Source organism: Cynocephalus volans, chromosome 2, assembly GCF_027409185.1.
Source record: "Cynocephalus volans isolate mCynVol1 chromosome 2, mCynVol1.pri, whole genome shotgun sequence".
Lineage (NCBI taxonomy): Eukaryota > Metazoa > Chordata > Mammalia > Dermoptera > Cynocephalidae > Cynocephalus > Cynocephalus volans.
Window position 1 is genome coordinate 110958677 of NC_084461.1, and position 9400 is coordinate 110968076.

Below are 9400 nucleotides of genomic sequence, written 5' to 3' on the forward strand. Positions count from 1 at the left end.
ATTTAGGTTACTGTAAATGTGTCTCTCTTATACACAGCCAAACTCAAACCCTAACTAATATAGCCCAAAAACCTTCAATAAAATATGGTTGCACCAAAACCTTGAGTTGGTAACACATGAAGAGAAAGGATTGGGAAGGTTCCCCACAGCAACACAAGGTAGAGAAAAAGACCTGCCTGCACAGATGCAAATCGTAAGGCGTAGACCTCAAGTTAGCAGAAGCAAGACTCACAACCAGAGGTGACAGAGTAACATAAGCCCCTCCACTCCAAACGCCTACAGATGCTGGGTTTTCTACCACCTTTCAGGTGGTAGTTTGAATCAAAATTACTTACATTTCAAGTATTCAGCACACTGGAGATGCAGGAATACGAGAGCCACACACACCTGTGTGCTACACACATACATGTACACATGAGCACGTGAGTGTGCATGTGCACACATAATATGGCATCCATTCATAATACAGAAAAAAATAACTACTTCAAGATCAAAACTTATTTTCAATGGGAGAATAGTCTCAGAAAAAAAATTTGCTCCCAATATGACAACTTCCCTGTTCAGTAACATTATTTTTAAAAATTAAGCTATCTTTTGAATTCTATATTGAAATATAATTTTTTGTGACTCCAAAAGCAAAAGAAAACATCAGAGCACTAGGGACAGAGAATGCTACCTAATTTTTATATTTTTTCTTGAAAATAATACCATAGTGACTCTCAAGAGAAAACATTTAAAAATAATAAATTGAAGTTCACTGCATCCTATTAATTTGTTTTGCAAGGACAATGGAAGCTGCTATGTTAAATTATTCATTAAATACATTTTACTTTAACCACTTTGCTTTGTAACTATATTGCTTCTTAGGAGGTTATCATTTTCATTATCACAGTATCCCCTGTGAGGTTCATAGTGATTAATATTATCCTGGCATCATTATATAGAATGGAAATAAAAATACAGGTAAATAGAAGATTGTGCACATTGTACATTGTAACATCAAAGCTACAACAGCCCAATAACAGCAATCAGCCAAGAAGTATTTTCTGTCTGTGCATCATTTTTACATTGTATTGAAACATTCCACTAAAAATCTGAACAGTTTTTAGACCATGGGAAAACCGCATGGTGAGGCACAGTGATGGTTGGGACACAGTCCAGTTGGCCTTTGTACTCTGAAAACTCACATTTGCTTTTTTACAATTTTCTTATTGCCATCCTTACTGTGTCCTCAGGCATGTCATCCACTCTGTCCCTAATACCTCTACTTTACAGACACACACACCTGAATGGTTCATTTGATGGTGGAGAGTTCAGGGACCAGGCTAGAAGGAGCAAAAAAGAACTGGCTGCATTAAGATGCTCTAAGTTTGAGATTCCCCACAGAGGAGTCTTAAGGTTTTCATTTAAATCGTCCTTCGAAAGGTAGAAAATGAGACAAATTCCTGGCAGACAATCTATCCGAGACTGGGAAGAGTTCATCTGATGAAAAAGCCCTGTTCCATTTTTTCTGGAAGCCAGTGTTAAATAGAATGCAAAAGAACAATAAATCCTAGATTTTAGTAATCTTTACATCTTTAAAACACTACTTCTTTATACCAATTCAGCTTATTTAAACACATTCTTACATCAGTGATACATTGATCTTAGTTGAAACATGAAATTACACACCTTGAGGAAGAAGTATTTAAAGGATAAATGTATTACAGTGGCAAGAAATATCGTCACATAGGAAAAAAGGGAATTCTAAAATACTTCCTGGATAGTTTTATACAAAGATGAAGTATTAGAGAATGGTTGTTGCAAGAAAGAGGAAAGTTTATTTCCAGTTTTTCACTCTTTTCTTCTCTTAAGTTTTTCAATTTTTTAACTGTCCTAAATATGCATTCAAAACTGGTTTCATCCATTCAATTCAATTTTTCAAAATTAATTCATGTGTCACTCAAAATAAGAAAAATATTAGTATGACAAATTCTATTTTATTCCTCAGCTGTTTGTTACAATTTTAGTTTATTTGTGAAAGAAACAATATCTAGACAACATTACTAATAAACATACATAAAATTCATTAACCCTTTTTTGCCCTCCCTGAAAGGAGCTAATATGCAATTCAACGATATCCATGGAGATGGTGGAAATGGTCACATAAAGGGGAATATTGACAACGGGTAATCAAGACTCAATCCTGGGATTAGGATAATGTTTCTGACTCAGGGGAAGTGGGCATAGGGACCTGACATTTGTCGAGCTCCTTTACCTGCCTGTAATCCTGCACTGACTGAGCCAATTGTTGAGCTAGCTGAGCTAGGGCCGGGTTTGATGCTCACAGACCCCTCAAGCCCATTGTCCAGACTGGGTCACTAACTCTTCACATGCCAGGCTGGGTCACCAGACCCCTCACACGCCAAGCTGGGTCACCAGACCCCTCACACACAGGTCTATGAGTTAAGTAACCGGCAAACAGGTCCTTGGAAGCCGTAGGTAGGTCGGAAAGCACGGCCATGCAGAGCGGCATCTGCCCGAGGCAGTCACCAGCAAAGCCGTGCATGTGCACTAACACTGCCCACACACATGCACACAATTGGTTTACTGAACCACCCCCAACTGGCCCTGAGGCCAGGGGAGCCTGATTAAATTATTATATTTTTCCAACAACATTAAAACAAATATTAATTTTCTATGATTCACATAGTAAACTTGCCCTCCATATATTTTAAGAAACCCACTCTCTGTTGCCAAAAAATAGGTATTGTCAGAATTCGTCATTATCTCCTTCACTGCTCATCTCTGAAGCAATATTTTTTATATTTTCCTTAATGCTAATGTTCCCTCAAAGATGAACTTTTAAAGTAACTATTACTCACATTTACTCCTCCTTATTCCAGAAAAGTACAAAGGGGAAGTGCTACAGGAAAATGCAGCTTAGAGTTTCAGTGACAGTCACATCTTTTTTCTTAATATCTCTTTGGGTCATAAAAGCCTCGAGAACAGGAACAATGTTTTGGCCATTCGTGTAAAACCCCCAGAGTAATAGCACAATGTCATCCTCTCAATGGATACATTCTTTCGGTTTAGGAGTTTTCTCAGTATTTTAAAACTTTTTCTTTCACTATAATCATTTCTTCTCTTTGATGCTGAGAGATAAATATAATTTTAAAGCTTCCTTTACATGGATTTTTTTTAGGAGAAAATATAGGCTTAACCAAAGCAGAAACAATAGGTGTAATACATAGAGTAATACAGTCTCTTTTCTTTGTCAATTGAATTTTAGTCTTTTTATTTTTCTTAGAAAAACAAAAAAGAAAAGGGAAAAAGGAGAACATAATTTCAAATAATGTGCCTTGTGTTTGTGTGATGAAGCTCGATGAACCCAGAAGGAGCATGCATCATAATTGCTAACATAGCTCCTCACGGATCTGAAATTTCAGTTTACGTTGCTAGATTCCAAGTCTGTTTCTGGGAATCTATCTATATTTATAAGAAAATAAAATGCCCTTAAGTAGGATAAGCTTAATAAGCATTAACATCTTGAGAAAATGTACATATGAAGAATATGCTAAAATGTTTGAATTATAAATTCAGCACTGTGAATTATTTTGACATTATTAGCAGAAAATATTACAACATCTTGTCAATAATATAGTTAATGTTTTTGTAACTAAGACCTAGGATTTTAAATAAGAAAAAGCCAATTTATTTTCCTTTTTCTCTTTCTTCATTTTTCACTTTTCATTTGATACCTTTGAAAAGAAAAAAAAAAGGATTGAAAAGATTTTTACTGATACAAACTCTCAAATAACTTTATCTTGGTAGTTGAATTTCTCATTTCTATTTAATTAAATCAGTAGGGTATGATAAATTTCAAAAATAAAATTTTATTTCCAAATTATTTGACATGTTACTACATAGCAAATTCAAGATTCTCAAATGAAAAAAAACAAAGAGCCATATACAAGAAAGATTTCATATGAGAAAAAGTATGCTGAATGCAAACAAGATATAGAAGGACATCTGGCACAGGAGATAGTAGTAATGAACTTAGAGACTTCGACATTCAGTACAGATAATACCCAGTACAGATAATGCCCAGCATGACATTTATTCTTTTAGCATCACTCCTCAGGCTAAGTAGCTCTTTCAAGTCATAAAATCCTTGAGAGCAGGAGCAACTCTTTTCCATGTTACACAAAAATCACTTGGGTAATAACATCAACTTCTGCTATTATTGTTGTTGCTAATAACTTACTGTAGGTGAATTATCACATTCAGTTTTTACAATAACTCTATGAGGTATTTCTTAAACCCACTTTACAGATGAGAAAATACTCAGAAAGTTTAAATAATTTGTCCAGGATCACACACAGCCAGTAAGCATCAGGGCTGGGATTGAAATTCAGAGATTCTGAGACCTCATTCCAAGTTGTCTGAAATAATTATACTTTGCTCATCATGGTTACACTTAAAAAAAAATAAACAACCTTTTACAGTGTTTGGAAACTTCATCTGTTACCACCTTTATCCTCATGAGCCTCTCTGTCTTCTGAATTCCCATAGCTCATATCACTTAGCATCTCATAAATTCTTCCTTGAACTTCTCAGTTACCATATACCATATGACACATTATAGTTTTTTCCTAACCCGTGAGTGCCTTAAAAGTAGGAGCCCTTATTTATGTTCTTGATCCTCCACAGTACTTGATAAAGGGCTTGGAATGATTAAGTTTTGCAGTGATGAATACACTAATTACCCCAATTTGATCATCACGTATTGTATACCTATACCAAAGTGTAAGTCTGTACTCCATAAATATGTATAACAAATACGTTTCAATCAAAAAAAAAAGAAATTATTGGTTGATTTGCGGTTGATTTTTTTATACTACACTTGATCTTAGTCAAAAGGCTGAGAAGTGAAATTGGTTGAACTTTTAAAATGTTTTTATAGTCATTATAATAAAACAAAATTTGGTTACTTCAATTAGGAAGAGGTTTTACTTGAATTGCATCAAGCAAAAGTGCTTTTCAATGGTAATTCTCCATTTGGAATTATAACATTTGAATTAGGTCTATGGGTCTATATGGGAGTCCTCTAGGAATATTTTCATCTGCCAGTATGGGACTGCGCCCTTTTTCTAAGCAAAAACAACAGATGGCCTAAACGGATAAAAGGTGGCACCCAAGGGAAGTTAAGGGGGAGGGCTAAGCATAAAGAGGCAAGGCACGTGCACATTTGACCTTTTCAAGGATTGGCCTAAGCTTGGAAATCCCCGCCTGCTAAGCATATAAATATGATCTTTTGTGTTACAATAAACGGAACTGCCTGACAGAACCCCTGCTGCGTGGGGCCAGCCCATGGCTCACTCGGGAGAGTGCGGTGCTGAGAACCCCTGCTACGTGTGTGTTTGTTCCCTACCTGGGAGAGCAGCAGCGTGCTCACCCATCTCTTGGAATCTCTTTTCACCCTGCGTCCTGGAGGGGAGAAAAGGGCAATCCCTTTGGCCCCAACCCTCTAGGGAAAGGAAAAACCTGTTGGGGTCCTGTGCAGCCTCCAGAGACGCCCAACATGCCAGTTCTAAATTAATTCTAGAAAAACATTCTGCTTGCAAATGTTATCACCAGTGATCTGTTGCTACTCCTCTCTCCTTTCAAGGTCATTTTCTAATCTCTACTACCCCAATTTCAAGGCCAAGCCTATATCAAATTCCAGAAGTTCCCATCTTGTCATCAACACAAATCTTATTGCTAAAGTTCATAACATCCTTTCCCAACAACGTATGTGGTTTAATAGAGAGTTTCTTAAAACCAAAGAGGCTAGTGATAATAATGATAGTAATGGTAGGCTTTATTATTTAAGGTACAGCCTAAGCTGCTGTAATTTAGAGCCCCCAAAATACAGTAGTTTAAATAAAATGAAAGCTATTTCCTTCCTTTCTAACAGTCCAGAGTGCAGTCCAAGGAGGTGAGTGGGGGCATTGTCATTCCCCTCAAGTGATTCTCAAGGTTGCTCCAGTTGCCATTTCCAGTTAGTTGGAAGGAGGAAAGAAACCGGGAGTAAGTCACTTCATGTTTCAGGCAGTGACCCCAAAGTTACACACACTTCTGCTGCTGGCAGCATTTTGGCCCGCACTTCATTACATCACCATATCTAGGTACAAGTGAGGCTCATAACTGTCGTCTTTACCTGGGCAGGCATGTGCAAAACTAAAAATCTGGGTTCCATTTCTAAAGAAAGAGGAAAGAATGGATATTAGAGGACAATAAGTGGACTCAGCCACAGAGACCAGAAAAATTACATTCCAGATTTAAGATTAAATTTTAACCATTGAAATGGAAAAAGAAAAAGAGGGTGCTTTGTGGGATATCTTGCCTGGTATTCCTCTGAGGCATTAAAAGGGGAACCCATTCAAATGCTTTCTTTTCTTCACAAAATGAAGAATGATGAGTTAGTTATAAGTAGTACGAATCCTAAGTTCAAGGGAAGTAGATGCAAATGAAAGGAGAGTCAAGAAATGAAGAGATGTAGTGAGAATTATAGCTTGGATGGTCCACAGCTCAGGACCATCATCTACAGGAACCAAAGCCACACCCTCAGACCTCCTTCCAGGCAGTGAGTATGCATCTGTCTGCTTGGCCAGAGGACTAAGGGAACAGAGAATTCGACCCTGAGAGCACTGAAAAGGGTTTTCCTTGGGCATATGTCCAGCCTCCACTAGTTTCTGTTGTGTGACAGAAGTGGAGTTATTTAAGAATGTGTTCACTAAGCTTTAAAAACTGATTGGAATCTATTCTGACCCAGGATTCTCCTTCTGGACCCAATCTTCCCCTAAATCTGATGTACACACACACACACACACACACACACGCACACACACACGCGCACTTCCTTTAAAGACAACCAGCAGCATAAAGTGAAAATACAAAGGAAACACAGCCTGTGCAGGAGGAGAGTGAAGAATGACACCAACTGCTGGCAAAACGATTCCAACCGCGACCAGTTCTGCGCTTGCCCAAACCTCGATTTCTCTTCAGCAAGTTTTTTGCTGGGGGTCACACAGGTGGAAACATTCAGTAGAAAACCCATAAAGTTGTTTTCTAAGACAAATTGTTTGACCTCTTCACTTCCTTTTATTTAGAACAGAAAAGTACTATAGCAGCTGCCACATATGGCAAGTTCCACTATAATGATGGAACTCTCATGAATTGTTGGTAGATTCCAAAAACGTCAAGTTCGTTGGCAGAAGTTTTACTTTACTTTCTGTAAATAAATGCGGCCAAAAATCTAATAAAAATGGTAGCTCTAAAAAGTGAAACAGATGAATTTTTACACTCAGAACTGCACCCTGTGGCTAATTCAATGTCTTCTCAGTAAAATGTTGGCATTTTTCTTCTTTTCTCGCTCTTATCTCTACCCCTCTCTTTCTCCTTCTTTTTGCCTCAATAAAGTTAGATGGGTGACAAAAATACTGTTTCGTGTATTTTAACAAAATCATCCAAGATAAATATTTACATACACCTAAATGTCTGTTTTTAGCACTCACCCATACTACATAATGCCTCCTGGGTTCTTGGTTTCTGACATTTTTCAAATACTTTGGTGATAAGTTCTAGGAGATGTTCATGATGATGAGAGTTCACACCACTACTGTCAGTTTGATTTAACAGTCAATTTATAATAGATCATGCTTCAACTATACAGCATATGTCAGACTCCTGATTTGAATGAAAATCTCTGCTTAATCCAAATCTCTTGATACTTCATCTTAAACTTGTTACTCGAGTTTTACAAGAACGTTCCAGGAAATGTCCTAAGCACTTTCCCGTAAACATTCAAGATAGTTTTCTTGTTCACTGGCTAAGCTCATGGATCATGTTTGTTCACACATGGGCAGTTGTGGATGTACTGAAAAGATCTGTGCAACCAAAAGCACCACATGCCTGAATTGCCAATGTATCTACTTCACACAGCTGAAGATTTGAATTTACTATGTTGGCTCCAAAGTCCATGATGGTCTAGATGTTTCTCAGAGAAGGTGTATGGTTTAAAGCACCCTTCATACAGAGCAAATCCAATGGACGGTTCTCAATAGTATATGCAAACAAATGTGTGAAGAAAGTGAGTAACATTTTAAACAGTATATTTAGCTCTTCGAATGATACTTTTGCTAACAATAATATATGAGTGGTCAGTAATATCTCACATATGTTTTTATATACAAAATATAAAACTCTAACTTTTGCCAAATATTTACCGAGTGTCTACTATGTTCCAGTTTTTGAACATTAGCAGTTAAAGTAGAAGGCATATGTCCTCACAAACTCACATTCTTATTACTAAGCATTTGTTAAACATTATAAGCATAGAGAACCGGTTTCTTTGAGAGAGGAAAAACAGGAGATATTTTGAATGTTGAGACCCTTGGTTTTAATCTTTCAGATCACAAAACACTAAATGATTTATTCCCCACTTGGCTCCCAGAATATCCTTCTTCAGGGAAATGAAAAGGTTTTCTCTGGGGAAACTTACCAGCCAAAGACCTAAAGATACTTACATTGAGAATTTCCGGGTCCGGAAGAAATGTCCCACAGGCAACAAGTTCCACCGAGAACATTTTACGATGCCCCTCTCTTAAATTTAAACTAATAGCCAAGGAACTATGCTTTTCATTTGATGAAAGCATATAATAGAAAAGTCAAAGGTCTAAATGAACAACTAAAAACAACAAGAACTTTAAGACAATAGAGACGATGCACCAAAAAGAATATTCTTTAAAAAATCACTAATATCTTCAATGATATAAAAGATTTTGTATCCATAAAACAAGAACAAGATGTTATTATAAAGCATCTTTCAGAGAACAATGAGGAGTTTTTAGATATTTAAAATATAGGAACAAAGAAATATAAAAATGGGAAGGATGAAAGAGAATGTTGACAACAAAGAAAATAGAATTTTAGAAAAGAAAAAAGATGTTGAGAAAGGATAATAATATTACAAGACCAGCCTAAGAGGCCCAACATCCAAATAATAGGAATCAAAAAAAAAAAGAAAACAGACAGGCAAGACATCTTCAAAGAAGCAAGTTTTTAAAATGTCTCCAAACTAAAGAGCACGGATCTCCAGAATGAAATGGCCCAGTATTTGCTCAGTGATTTAAAGTGGGCCTGCATCAGAGAACTTCATCGTACAATTTCACAGTACTGCATACAATAGATCCCACCAGCTTCCTGAAGGAAAGTTTTTTTCAAGTGGAAGAATAAGTGGTCATCTCCAAGCTGCAGTGAAAGCTAGACTTGGACACGGTTGATAAACTACAGCCTTACTGCCAAATATAGCCCACCTTTTGTTCTTTTTTTTAAAAAAAAAGGTTTTATTAGAACAGAGCCACACTAATTTGTTTAC